The 15,687-nt window shown below is 39.3% G+C and overlaps 1 protein-coding gene and 1 non-coding gene across 4 annotated transcripts in view; one reads left to right on the forward strand and one right to left on the reverse strand.

Moving 5' to 3' along the window:
• The window catches only part of LOC134215547 (cuticle protein 8), a 53,429-nt gene that overhangs the window by 13,286 nt on the left and 24,456 nt on the right, over positions 1-15,687 (forward strand). The gene's annotated exons all lie outside the window — the stretch shown is intronic.
• On the reverse strand, positions 8,576-8,650 carry Trnaa-agc (transfer RNA alanine (anticodon AGC)). The gene has a single exon. It is a non-coding gene; the product is annotated as a tRNA-Ala (tRNA).

Consider the following 15,687-nt stretch of genomic DNA (forward strand, 5'->3'; position numbering starts at 1 on the left):
ATGTTAACAAAGAGGATAATTTCTCGTGAAGTTTAAGAAAAGTTCCTTTTTAGTTAAGAATATTTTAATGGATTTTCTTGTAAAAATTCTGAATTTTATTTAAGAATTAAATTCAAACTTCAAAAACTTCCTTGGAAATTCTGAAGAGAGAATTTAATATTGTCAAAAAACAGAATAATCCGAGGAAAATACAGAAAAAAAATCAGCAAATTTCTCGAAACTTCAGTTGATTTTTTCTAACGAACGGAAAATAGTGAGGTCAGTGAGGTGCTGTAAACGCTGTCTCTACCGGGTAAAACTACGACGTACGGCGCCGCCGATGATTGTTGGACTGGCACACTCTAGAAGCGGATTGGAATAAAAATAGTCATTTCTAATAATTATTGTAAATTGGTAATACGGTAATACGATAGTAAATGAATAAATACATAAAATATATTTTAAATATTTTCATTTTTAAAATATCATTTGATTTTCCGATATATCGATATTTTCATTCCAATGTATCGGTGATATCGATACTTTGATTCGATTATCGTATCGAATCAAATATCGATATTTTGAAGTATCGGAAAGTCCATATCAGAAGTTATGGTCAAAATACTTTTTTTTTCACCAAAAGTGCGTAGAAATTACTCACTCGAAAGAAACGAGAAAGGCACTATCACCGCTAGGTGGATTAATCTGGGTTTTTCCTTATTTCTTCCATCTTTTTCCTACCTCTTTTTCCTTCTGTCTTTTTACTTTTCAGCACATTTCTCACTTGTCACTTTTTAATTCTCTATTTTTCCTTTCTTTTATTCTTTTGTCCTTCGACCTTTTGACCTTCGACGTTATGACACATATTCGACCGTTTGACCCTTCGACTTTTTGTCCATTCGACCTTTTGTCCTTTCGACCTTTTATCCTTTCGACCTTTTGTCCTTCGACCTTTTGACCTTCGACCTTTTGACACAGATCTGACACCTACTATTGAGATAAAATTTTGAACTTCGTACTCAAGATTGAGTTCTTTCAACTTTTTTTAGGTTCTTTATTTTTTCTGTGTGGCTACCGTGAGAGACTTTTTTCGGAATATGCCTTAGCTAAGCAAAAACTGCTTCAATGTCGCAGCTGTAATGATTTTCATATAACTTTTTAGGACCTCTTCCCCTATTAAGCGATTTCTACAAACTTTAACCAAAATAGCGGCAAAATGGAATACCCGAGGAAATGTCCGCCTGGCTCATCTCCCTGAATACCAATGATCAACTTGTGTACACTACCCCACGCCTAACAACGTTTTCAACATTCAATTACATCCTTAACACCAACTAATGAGGCATGATTACCATCGTTAAGATCCAAACTTTCGAAACGTTATGTGACACACAAGTAAAAATATATTCAATTGAAAGAAAAATCTCCTAAAATTAAATGTGAATGTCGTCACAAACAGTGAATAAGAAAAGTTTCATGAACGATGGACTTAATTATTTTATAATTGTGGAAAAATATTGTCTTGATCACAATTATGGAAGCAATGAAAATGGGTCTCCAGCTATCCATGCGAGCAAACGCGTGGGATTGCCAATTCGAATAAGCCATATTCTATTCTGGATTAGATCTAGGATTTTTCGGGTGGAAAACATTATCGGCACATTGAGAATAGTGTTTTCATTATAATTGCTAAACAGGATATAGTTACTGCTCTTGGACTTCCTCTGATAGCTCCTATGTCCATTCCATGAAAAACGAAGCATTGAAAAGGAATTCGGTTTGTGTCTTATTTTTGGGATTTTTGACGTAGGACTACGTCGATATAGGGCTATACTTTGCAATTGTGAAAATCAGAGACCGTCACGAAAATATAATAGACCTTGAACGTTAATATCTCACCAATTCCTCGACCGATTTTAATTTTTTTTACCCTTCGTCTACGCTTTTTTGTATTGTTCTGATGATACTGATTTTTAACTATTTGTTATCGATATTTGGGAAAAGTTTAGAAATAGGTAAACCAACCAATCCCGTACATGCATAGCAAGCACATACATCGAAATCAAGCAATTTGCGGTTTTGGATACAACCTTCAGTTCGAGCATGATTTCACGCAAAGCGCAAATAACAGTACGAAGGCGCTGATAGCCGTCTCAACCAGGGTTGCCAAAAATACAAAATAATCTGTATTACTCAGTATAACTTCTTCTTCTTCTTTTACTTATTTTTCTTCTATGGATCTACATTCCAACTGGAACTTGGCCTGCTTTTCAACTTGAAAGCTTTTCTATGTCCGCCATTGCATGAGTATACAAGGGATACATTATGCCCAGGGAATCCAGAATGTTTTCCACCCGAAAACATCCTAGACCGGGACCGATAATCGAACGCGCCATCTCCGGATGCGCAATCATTTCCCTTGGCACGCAAGGCTACTGGAGACCTCATCAGTTGTTTGAAGGCGCTACATCATGTGTTCTGTAACAGGGCTACTATTGTTGGCATTGGCGAAGGCATACAAAACGAGCGAATCCACTTTTAGTGGTACTAGAAGTGAGTGCAAAGTGATAATCCTTCAAACGACCGTTTTTCTTACCCCCGAATCGATTTCTCGGTGTAAATCTGCGTGAGTGAGCGTCGAAGGAGATTTTTGAACGCTGTTTTCAGCATCTGAATGATCAATAATTGGGATGTATTTGGTCTAAAGTCTTTGAACATAGAGCAAAAAAAAATATCACATCTTATCCATAGAATTTGGCAAAAATGTCACCTTAATAATGTGTATTGCTTCATTAAAAATAAAAACATGTGCATTTCAAAATTGTTCCATGAAATTTAAAGCACGACGATGCACATTTGGAAGACCCTTCGAAAGACATTTTCGAAAACTCATCAAATAAACCATAAAAAATGATCTATAAAACAATAAATCTGATCCACAATATAATAAAAAGGGTTCATAAAACAATAAAAATGGTGCATAAACACAATAGTATCGGTGACAAATGACTATATTGTTCTATGATTGTAAAAAAATGTAAACCTCAACGAAAGCATGATCTGTAACCACAGCAAATTTATTAGCTATTGCAAAATTTCCACATCTTGAATTGATTTAATAAATCATTCACATAATTTAAAACTGGATCCATTTTTAGTACCATAAAACCAAGAACTACATTGGCCATCGGTCGGTAAACTGCTTCCATAGTAAGCACCGGAGAACGATGCAACATAATTTGCATCAAACTCACAAATAAATTATTTTAACATCCAATTAGAAAATAGTTTATGATATGATCCGAGCCGTTTACAAGCTACTGCCGGCTGTCGAGAGAATACCTGATTTACCGATCGTCTGATATAAATCGGCAGCCGAGTCCGCGATCATCAACACCATAAATTGAATCTAGCGATCTTGCGGATCACCAATAGCATATATGTTCTTCGGTTTTCGAGATACAATCGCCACACGTGCTACCTTTGCAAATCGTGCCAACAGTGTATATTGATCCGAGAGGGTGAAAATATAATCATTTTCTAAACGTTTCATCATACTTTCAAAACACATTTTTTACATTCTACAATGAATCCTTTCATTCTTCGTTTTATCATTCGTTTTCTTGGCTGTACTGAAGCATTTATTAATAGTAAGTTCTTAGTATTGGTAAATGCTTATATATTATTTTCATCAGTTGTAACTATTTTGAAAAATCCCTTCTGTATGTATGTGCAACAAAACATTGAGCCACACGATATTTTTGCTCTCTTCGAGAAAGTAATCCATTAGTGGTATTAATAAAGTACATCTTGATGTCATTTATTGAAGATTTATTTAAAAAAAAAACCAATCGTACTCCTCTTGGATCACTGTGTGGTCAATCTGCATACGTGCTGCAAGTTACAGCCGGTAACCAAACGAGAGCGAGAGCGTCAATGCAACAGTCCTACCTACATATATGATTTGTGGATCCCTAGTCGAGCCTTCAAGGTGCAGTCGCGTTTGATGGAAAGATTGCTGCTCCTCCGTCAACGCAGGTGAGCATACGCAGTTTGCAGATTTGCGCTTCCAGATAGCTGTCGACTCGGTGACGGGGGAGAATGTACATTTTGACACAATTTACGAACATCGCGATCGAGCGGTTCCGACGTTTGGCGGCAGGCACGGCGGTGGTATTGTAAGGTTGTTATTTATGAAGTTTTTGAAGCTACTTTACGAGGGCAAGATTTGGAGCATCGATAGGGCGTTTATGTGGTGCTCTATTAGCCATTATATGTACTTTGGTGTGCTTAGCCTAAGGGAGCAGCCACATGATTGGATCGTAGTAAAGATAGGTGTCGCGTTGAGATATGATACGTTGAGAAAGGCAATGGCTCTTGGCCTTGTGATCGTGCTGATGGAAAAGTAAGTGTTATGATTTATTACTATACATACTATAATGATAGGTCTTTATGAAGAACTGCTACCACGAACCTTTAAATTTTGAATAAAAACTGCGCGAAACGAGAACTCTTTTGACGACCTGATACCAACAATGTATGAGTATTTCGGAAATTCACTTGTTCACGGTTCTTCCTTTTTTGTGAAGTTTTGGCAAAAATGCCATTTTGATAAACGTACTTACATATGCATGCATGCATATTTACCATACTGATTTTTAAATATAGGATCGCATTGGCTTGAACATCATTACTAGTCTACCCGATTGCGGCTAATAGAACTGATCCAACGAACAGTTTTATATTGGTATAATCCTTCCACGCCATGAACGAATTTTCCTCACATATCGTGTTGAAAACCAACCAGTTATATTGGATTCACATATAACAGATTTAACGACGATCTGGGGTGGCCAAGAGATGGACTACAATTTCTCTGCAGCAGCTGCAATAAAGTCCGACACGATCCGAGCTGTGGGAGCCATCTAGAATATTATGTAAGATATTAAAGGCATTTCAAATTTGCCGGCAGTAATCAGTGTAAATTAGTCTACTAGCAGTGGGCAGCTTGATGGCTGCTGAGAACCAAACTGCCATTGCAGCGCGAGATTTGATTTCAGTGGAACTATTACGGCGTAAAATTATTGTCATCAAATGCGGCTGCCTGTTGGAAGTCATGATGTTTGATATTTAGTGTACATTTGTTGTGAGAACTTGAACTGTTAGTTTCATAATAAGTTTATTCAAACGATCATCTGATGCTGTTTTGCTTGTTCATTTTCGTTTTACCTTTCTCGTGCAACACAATTGTACCAAAATATTATCATTTCTCTTCAAAAACTGCCTTTTTACCTTTCTTTCTGACGCATGTTTTGAGATTGATTGAGATTGAGCATTTTTCACGCTGATTTCGGGATCTATGAGATTTTTTGACGAAGGACTGCTGAAGAGCGCTATGATAGTCCTTGAATATTAATTTCCCAGCTGTTTCTCGTTTTGATTGGATCATTCGATCAAGGAACAGTCATCGCTTCCATATAGTGATAAAAAAAACTTATTTTCCACATAGTCACGGGTTTGGCGGCCACCACCGATTCTGAAGCTGGGAGAGGATGTTATCGATCATTTAATAATCTGCGTTTGATCATTTAGTAGTTTATCAATAACTCATTCCAGAAGCTGAATTTCAAAATGTGTTATATGGTGGACTTGTAGTGCGAAGGTTTTTCCAGACCTCTGCATAACAGTTCGTTGGTAGAAATTCACTAGAGTTATAGCTATAGTTTTAGTAACTTGATAATGATAACAAAATTCCAATCATTTAGTTTAAGTTTCTGCCACTAGCGCTATAACCCCGTTACTAGTGGATTTCTAACAATGAATCATTAAGCAGAGTTCTAGAAAAACCTTCGCAGTAGAAGTCCACCATTTAACACATTTAGAAATTCAGCTTCTGGAATGAGTTATTGATAAAGTATCAAATGATCGAACGCAAATTACTAAACAATTGATAACATCCTTGGGTGGGACCGCTGTTTGCCGCTTTTTGTATCCCTGAGCAACACACTTGTCATAGATGAGTTTCTGCAACTTAGGTAGGTTAATATGCCACCCCCTGGCCAAAACGCCCCTGTGAGATTTCTAGCTAACTATAACTAACTACCCTAGTAACACAGTTCAGATCGATTTGGTTGCAGCAACTCCAATGTGACTGGATTTGGTCGCATATCAGTCACAGTGACTGATATGTGACAAGTGTGCTACTAGGGTAAGGTTAAACATCAGATGGTACCATTAACATTTTATCTGTGCTCTGGGATCAATATGACCACAGGTCACTTTGGAAGGCTGCCACGAGGGATCTCAAGTTTACTAGTGCCGCCTATTTGTAAATTTCCCAATTATTTTTTCCGTTACAAAACAGTCCATTCCCACAAGACGACCTTTGCTTAAGACATAATTTTAACAAATTTCAAATTTGTTCGATAAAAACATTTACAATGTGGAAAATTCCATATTGTAATCGACTGATTTGTGTTCAACGGAATGGGTTTTTTCGGCATGCAGTCTTTGGAGGGAAGCTAAATGATTTATATTTAATCATCGCCGACATTTCAGTGTTGGATTTACACCTTCTTCAGAGCCTATTTATTGCAAAAGACGTGTGGATGGGTAGTTTTAAACATGGACAGAAATAAACATCAACGAAATATTACGGGACTGTCTATGGCTGAAATATGCACTACAATGACACGTACTATAGAATAAATGGTAAAAGATTAGCAACAACAAATTTTGTAATCAAGTGAGTCCTGTAGTATTTAGTTGATGTTTATTTCTGTCCATGTATAAAACTACCCACACGTCTTTTGCAATAAATAGGCACTGAAGAAAGTGTAAATCCAACACCGAAATGTCGGCGATGATTAAACAGACATAATTCAGCTTCCCTCCAAAAACTGCATTTCGAAAATTCTATATATTGGAATATTTTGAGTAGTCTGCAATAATGAATTCAAATAAACCACAAAGGGACCGTACACTAAATACGTAAGCAAGCACTTATGGGAGGAGGGGGACCTGCCATTTTCTTACTTATTTGATACTTGATGGGCTACAGCTCTTCGATGAACCTACGCCGAATGGAGTATCCTTCTCCACTGGACTCGATCCTGGGCCAATCGCTTCCAGTTGCCCTGAACATTGAGCGCCCTCAGGTCCTCTTCAACTGCAAAAAGCCATCGTGTACGCGGTCTTCCACGAAGCTTGTGGCCTCTTCCGGGTTTTCTTCTAAACATTATCTTCACGTTCTTCCGGCATACGAACAACGTGACCAGCCTACCGTAGTCTGCCGTGTTGTATAAGCTTAATAATATCCAGCCCTCAAACACTCCGAAAGCTCTCCGATCAGCCTCCTTTAACGTTCCTGTCTCATGGCCGTATAAAGCCACTGAAAGAATCAGAGTAGTATACAGCGCGAGTTTTGTTTTCGTTTGCAGACTACGGGACTTAAGCTGGTTACGAGGTCCGTAATAAGCCCTATTTGCAGCTGCAATACGCCTTTTTACCTCGCGGGTAATATCATTATCGCACGTCACTAATGTTTCAAGATACACAAATTCTTTTACCACTTCAAATTTTTCACAATCCAGCACTATTTCGCTACCACCACCACTAATGAACCCACGTTGATTGCCAGCGATCATGTACTTCGTTTTGCTAGTATTGATCGTGAGTCCAATCCTCGCTGTCTCCCTCTTAAAATGCACAAAAGCCTCTTCCATGGCACGGTGATCAATTCCGATAATATTGATATCGTCCGCAAATCCCAGGAGCATATGTGATTTTGTGATAATGGTACCGCTTCTTTGCACACCAGCTCTCCTAATCGCTCCCTCGAGCGCTATATTGAACAGTAGATTCGAGAGTGCATCACCCTGCTTTAATCCATCTAAGGTAACGAATGACGTCGATATTTCATCCGCAACCCTTACACTTAATTTCGATCCGTCCAACGTTATACGAATCAGCCGTATCAGTTTCGCCGGAAAACCATGTTCAAGCATAATTTGCCATAATTCATTCCGTTTCACTGAATCGTACGCCGCCTTGAAATCAATAAACAGATGATGTGTCTGCAAGTTGTACTCCCGGAATTTATCAAGGATTTGTCTCAGAGTAAACATTTGATCCGTCGTTGATCGGCCCTCACGAAAACCTGCTTGGTATTCGCCGAAGAAGGACCCTTCAAGCGGTCTCAATCTGTTGAACAGAATACGGGACATAATTTTGTACGCCGAATTAAGGAGACTCCAGTCTGTGCCCTTTCTTAAAGAGAGGGCAAATAAGGCCGTCCAACCAGCTAGCAGGCATTTCCTCGTCTTCCCATATTTTCGACATAATATGGTGCAGAACTTCATAAAGCTGCTCACTGCCATGTTTGAGAAGTTCAGCCGGGAGCTGATCCTTCCCCGCAGCCTTATTGTTTTTCAGCTCTTTAACAGCTTTTTTAAGTTCAATCAAAGGTAATTGCCTATTTCCGGGCATTAAACCACCCGACTTGGACGATAATTTACAATGTTATGAAAATTCATATGTGAATATGTACGTTATGTGGAAGATATTGATTTGGAAAATGTATTGGAGATAACCACTTTTCCTTCGATGGGACTCGAACCCATGACCCTACAGTACGCTAGACTGGTGCTTTAACCAACTAAGCTACGAAGGACCTCTGTCGGCCTTCGCAACCTAGCGGCTACTGAACGAGCTCGAGATTCCCAAAATTGGACGCATAGTCAAACCACTCGCAATCCATTTCTCAAGCCAATACTTCCACATGTGTAAGGTACACGTCCACAGTAGAGGAGCGTGAGTATTTAGAATGTCTGGCGGCTATACACATTCTTCATCAGCAACTGTACTGATCAAGTGAGGTTGTGTAAGCTATTTGCCAGTCGGTCGTCAAGCTCAGACCCGACCGCATTGCGTAGGCAAGAGCACGCAACTCAAGTTCAGTTCAATCAAAGGTAATTGCCTATTTCCGGGGATTAAACCACCCGACTTGGACGTTAATTTTTGGTTCGAGTCCAATCGAAGGGAAAGTGGTTACCTCCAATACATTTTCCAAATCAATATCTTCCACATAACGTACATATTCACATATGAGCTTTTTTAATCTCATCTAGTGTAGGTGACTCCACAGCTTGTCCATCGTCGCTAATATTTATTCTGTTCACCGATGCACCGTCACTTCCTCCATTCAACAAGGTCTCGAAGTGTTGCTTCCACATAACAGCCACTTCAGTTTTATCTGTCAGCAAATTCCCTTGTTGGTCGTTGCACATGACGGGAGATGGCGCTGTCTTTCTCCGCACGCCATTGACAGACTCATAAAACCTCCGCATATCGTTCTGCTCCATTTTTTTCCTGCGCCTCACTAATAACTTGTTCTTCGTTCTTACGTTCCATATAAATAAAAAATTGTTTGTATGGGAAAAATCTTACATGAAGGGGAGAGGGGGTCTAAAAACCCAGAAAAAATGCTTACGTCATTAGTATACGGATCCACACTAGCGGCTAAGTTCTAAACTAATCAAATCTTCATGTCAAAGCACACGCCTTCCTGCATAACCTTTTTAAAAAGGTGCAGTTTAAAATGGGTAGGATTTTCAGATATATATATAAAATAAGCATAAAAAATCACTGTTTTGTACCCTTTTTCACGAAAACGGCTTTTCGAACTACTAAATAACACAAAGTTTGCATGAATTGAGTTAGAAAGTGATAAGTTATTTCAGCTTTGGGGGCATATTATACCGCCTTTCCCTAAAACCAAATTCAGGCGTTTTTGGGTTGCGACTGAATTGTGCTGCTCGAGTATAATAAAGTATACCAATGAGCCCCACCCCTTTGTAGTAGTACACCCTTCCAGCGGATGGCAGATTTTAATACAGTTCTGCAAAAGAACCTTTCAGAAACTGTATTAAGTTTTAGCATATACATTTTCGCAAGGTTTTAATACAACCATTGTATTAAAATCTAACAATTTTTATTGTTTTATTTAGACTTATGCGCCGATTGAAATGTTACAGACGGCGGCGTGATAGATCATTTTTAACTAGCGGCGGTGGCGTGACAGCGTCACGCCGTTGATGATCAGCGGCGTAGATCAGCGTGAATTAATTTAAATGTCAAGAATTCTCCGCAAATTCTTTAGAAGTACCTCAACGAGTTCTTCAGAAAAAAATTTTCCCACAAGTTCGATGAGAAGTCATCAATAAATTCCTTTGGACATTCCTCCAGATATTTCTTTGGAATTATTTCCAGGATTTCAACAGGGAGTTCCTCCAGGATGTCGTCCGGAAGTTCCTCCAGGATTTCGTCCGTAAGTTCCTTCAGGATTTCATCCGAAAGTTCCTGCAGAAGTTCCTCCTGGATGTTGTCCTTAAGTTCCTTCAAGATGTTGGCCAGAAGTTCCTCCAGGATGTTCCAACATTTCATTCGGAAGTTCCACCAGGATGTTGTCCAGGATTTCATCCAAAAGTCCCGTCGAAAGTTCATCCTGGAATTCCTTCGGAAGCCCCTCCAGGATTTGGTCTGGAAGTTCCTTCAGGATATCGTCCGTATGTTCCTTAAGGATTTCAACCAGAAATTCTTCCAGGATTTCGTCCGGAAGTTCTTTCAGGGTATCGTCTGAAAGTTCCTCCGGAATATCATCCAGAAGTTCCTCCACGATGTCGTCCAGAATTCCCTCCAGGCTTCCGTCTGAAAGTTTCTCCGGAAGTTCATCCAGGAATTCCTCCGAAAGTTCCTCCAGTATTTCGTCCGGAAGTTCCTCCAGAATTTCATCCGAAAGTTCCTCCACGATTTCGTCTTGAAGTTTCTCCAGGTTTTCGTTCGAAGCTCCTCCAGCATTTCGTGCGGAATTTCCTTCAGGATTTCGTCCGAAAGTTCCTCAGAATCTCGTATGGATGTTCATCTAGGAATTTCTCAGGAATTTACAGGATTTCGTCCGAAGGTTCCTAAGGATTTCATATGGACGTTTCTGCAGGATTTCGTCCGGAAGATCCTCTAGGAGATTACTTGAAGTTCCTCCAGGGTTTCGTTCGGAAGTTTCTCCAGCATTTTGTCCGGATATTCCTCCGGAAGTTCTTCTAAAAATTCTACGGAATTTCTACAAAATTTCCATCAAAATTTCTCCACTAAGCTGCGTTACGAATTTTCTCGGAAGTTTCTCCAGGAATTTTTTCTTAAGTTCTGCAGAAAGTTTGTCTCGAAGCCCCTCAGATAATTTCTCCGTAGGTTCCTGTAGGAATTCTATCGGATGTTCCCGAAGTAATTTCTCTAAAATACCTTTTAAAATTTCTCTGAAGTGGAAACTTACCAGTGGATTATTTAAATTTTTAACGGATATCCTTCTAAAATGTCCTCCAGTTTCTCCCTGGAGGTCTTCCAGAAATTCCTCCGAGAACTCTTCATAAATAACTTCAAGATCTTTTCAGAAATTTCCACTGAACTCCTTCCGAATCTCACAGAGAATTTCTAACGCAACTTCCACTTTCTTTATTTAAAAAATCCGCAAATCAAGTAAGTTCTGAAGTCTTGAAGAAGTTTCGGAAGAATTTCTGGTTCAAATCCCAATAAATTAGTTAAACTTTATGATTATCAATTAAATTTCTTTAGGATTTTCGTTTCAGGTGGTTCGAAACAAAATTCCGCGGAATTTCGCGGGATTTGAGCATGGCGATATCTGATTTTTTGATTTCGTTTCGTTTCGTAAAATTACAAAAATTTCGCTAGAAGAAATAGCTTTTAACGAAATTTTACGGAATTCCGCGGAATTTTGAGGCAAATTTCAAGTTAAACCTTTTAGTACAACTTTTTGTATGAGAAAAGAAATAATATCTCTTCATACCTGGCAAACTGCTGCCGTACATTTTAAAAAGGTGCAGAGGATTATTCTATTGAGAAACTGTATGCTATTAACAATTCTCTGTTTGCGTATACGGCTGGCAGATGTGTATATATAAATGAGTATCCCACTATAAAAAAAATAAAATCTTTGCATCAGGGTACATAATGTAAAACCAATTCAATAAAAATTTTACGAAAAAAAATTCATTTCGTTTCGTAAAATTTTGAATTATGCTCGAAAATGCTCCTCATTGGAGTTAACCGCAAAAAAATTTATAAAGTTGAAGAAAATCCTGGAGAAATTTGAAAAGAAAACCCTGGTTGAATTACTTTAGCCATTTTTTGGATGAATTTTTAAAGACTGGAGGAATTTTTAAAGGAATTACTAAAAAATTTAAAGAACGTCATGGTGAAATTCAAGAAGTTGAAATATTTTCAAAGGAAGATTATAAGAAACTAGTTTAGCCAGCAGACGTCGTCCTACATAGTAGGCGAAAACGTGCGTAGTGAACTGCCCATGCAAAATTTCCATACGAATCCTAATTCTAGTTTTTCACGATTTTCTCAACTTGACTCGTGATTTACGCATGAGCAAAGATCATATAACCACGTCCGAACCAATAATGAACATATCTGCTGAAGGAATGGCAAAAAAAATCTATCCAGCCGTTTTCGAGTTATGCGGATACGAACACAGAACATATCAGTTTTATATATACCTGCTGAAAAATTATTTTGTTTAGTTTTACAAATTAAATTAATTGAGGTTTCAAATGAAATTCTGAAATAATTTCAGATCAAAACACCAAATAAATCTACGAGCAATTCCTTGAATTCCCAAAAAAAACAATGAGCCTCTTAGGCTGCAGCTCATTTCCTGATTTGAAATCAATTTGAACTGAAAAGTGACAGTTTGAAAAACAACAATCAATTTCCAGCAAGACCGATAAGTCATCTGTCAAGACAATTCGATATATCGATATCAAAAGTAATCTTGTAGTGTGAGTAGCGTTATTAGAAATTTATACAACTGTCACTGTCAGTTGAATTCGGGAAATGAAATGCAGCATCAGAAAAAAACATATTTTTCTGTTTGCCCGAGCATACTTGAGCAAAATCAACTTAATTACAATTGTGGGTAGCTCGCCGTCCAATAATTACTGCATACTTGGAAGAAGATAAATGCAATATGAACTTAACTGAAAATATGTCCGATAGCATGAACTTACCAGTAAAAATGCAATTTTTACAAAATGTACGAAACTTCTAAACCTACTGGTTTAATAATCCTTCAATAGCCATCGCATCGCTGCGGTAAAAAATATTCGGTGGCGTGGACAATTTACATGTGGTGGCGTGCCGATTCATTTTTGACGGCGGCGGCGGCGCTAGTGTGTATTTTTATTTAATAACCTAACTACTTATTTACTCTAGTACATATTTAAATTTCTAAAATTTAACTAACCAATTAGGGTGCAAATGCCTGTTCGGAGTGTAAGCAACGAACCCTGAACTATTCCTCTCAACCAAAGCGTTCATGTAATGTTTTCATTGCGGTCAGACGATGAACCTCAAATATTCTTGTCCAGAGTGAGGTATTCATTTTGAACTCGTTGAAGTTTCAGATGATGAGTTATTGCGCAGCTCTCTCATACCGTCATGTCCCCCTGTAACGCTGGGTAGACACCACCATTGTCAGCTACAGGCAAATCATCCTGACCCAACGAATACATTCCCCAATATCCGTTTTGAGGGTGTCGCTGAGTCGGGGGCCTCTCGTTAAGTAAGTACTACACCAAAACTTCCTTCCCCTCCCAAGTTACAGTGAAGATGGGCGTGGCCAGGAGTAGTAATCCTCATGCTTTTGTGATTTTTATCCTAGATTGAAATCAAGGACCACACCCACCTTGATTTCTGATAGCAATCTGAATAAGGATTTCAATAGAAAAACATGAGTATCACTAGTGTCCAATCTACGAAGTACACCGTAACTATGCTATGCTATGCTATGCTAGCTCTTTCATACCGTCATGTCATATTCGACCTCAGGGAGGATGATTTGCTTGTAGACAGCAAGTCTATTTTTCAGGGACAATGGCGCTAACGCGTTGATCAAAGGTTACAGTAGTTTAAAAAAACGTTACACTTTGTCACCGTGTTGTAAGCCTGTTAATAATCAATTCAACTGTCGTGCCATTGAGGGTGATTTTACAATCCTCAGCTAGAACACATTTGAGGGATTTTGAGTGGCAAAAGAGGATGACCTGGATCTTTGTCGCGTTGATCTTCCAGCCGATAATCAAGGCCTCGTCGGAATTTTGCCACTAGAGCTCGAATCACTCTAGCTTTGTATAAGTGAAAAGTGTCATTTTCAAACAGAGACAAAATGCCATTTTCTTGAGATTCAGGCAAATCGGTGGTAAACATGTTAAACAGAAAGGGTCTGATTATACTGGCCTGGGGAACGCCTGCTATGATGTCGTGAGCATTGGAACTCGCTCCGCATGGTTGAGACCCGGAATATGCTCGCCGATAGTTGATAGTTGCTGATTTGTTTTCACCTAGTCGCTGGGAAGATTGTAACGTTGTAGTTTCTCGACATTGAGTAAGGCCATAGCAGAGGTGTTTGAGACAAACTTATTCCGTCTAAACACGGTAACTCGGGTCAATGATTGACAGCGTCGGAAAGCAAACTGTTCATCGAGCAAGAGGATGCGATGTTCGGCAGACTAAAGTAACTGGCGGTGAATCCCTTTCTCAAACAGCTTGGATAACCCTGGGAGAAGGCTGATGAGACGATAACTTTTGAGAGAGGCAGGATTCTTCCCAGGCTTCCGTATGGGGATGACTTTTGCTGACTCAGTTCAAAGGAAATAGTCTACTTTCCGCTTATTGACCAGTGGGATACTTTCTAAAGAAAGTTGTTATCCTGCAATGGGGCCGTCGGCAACTGAGATCTCCAATTCCTTCGAGAAGTCGCTGGATGGATGTTGTTAGCATGTTCGTTTTGTTGGCGGCTGACTCGTGTGGACTGACGATTTTCTGTCCAAGATTGCTTGAGCTGACAAATTGACGACCTGTTCAGGCGACCTTCTCTGCAGGAGTTATCGAGCGATTTTGCTTTCGAATGGAATGAAAGGTCCAGTAAAGCCTGAGAGAGAGCGGATCTTATTGGAGAAATCACTATTTCTGGAGTCGTCGCGTCAGTCTCGTATATAATAAATCAAACCCATGGATCCCGTCCTTTGTTAATCGCAACGGGGGAGAGTTTTATGTGCCCAATTTGTTGTATACAAGAAAGCTGCTCTCGAAGGAGGTCCATACACGCTCTGGCATGTTGTACAACTTTGATTCCGCATCCAGGAAATTTAGTAAGGTCGAAGTAAAGCCAGACCGTCTTTGGGCAAGTTGTACGACTGTTGGACTGTAAAATTTGACCACTCCGACTTTACTCCGACAGAACCAAATTTCCTGTAGGCGGAGTCAACGTTGTACATGTCAGAGCGTGTGGGGCCCCTAACGCGCACGAGATATTATGTTCAAGATTCCGCGGTCCTAGACTCGGCATCGATGGTGGTCGTCAGCGTGGTTGCTGCAGAACATATAATCCCACCGATTATGGCGGGTTGGTGGGCAATTATCTAGCGGGATGATTGCTGCAACAGAATTCAACTTCAACGTGGGCGCCTGCAAATCATTGTGTGGCCGTCATCAGCATCAGAAGCACTCAAGTGAAAATTTCTGAAAATTCTGCTAAATCATCTTGTGGCCATTGTCCGCAGCAATCGTTTGGTCGCTGTTTGTTGCTGTAAAGCCGCATCAAGAATAAATCGTTTCTTTTTAGACCACCAT

Source organism: Armigeres subalbatus, chromosome 2 (assembly GCF_024139115.2).
Source record: "Armigeres subalbatus isolate Guangzhou_Male chromosome 2, GZ_Asu_2, whole genome shotgun sequence".
Lineage (NCBI taxonomy): Eukaryota > Metazoa > Arthropoda > Insecta > Diptera > Culicidae > Armigeres > Armigeres subalbatus.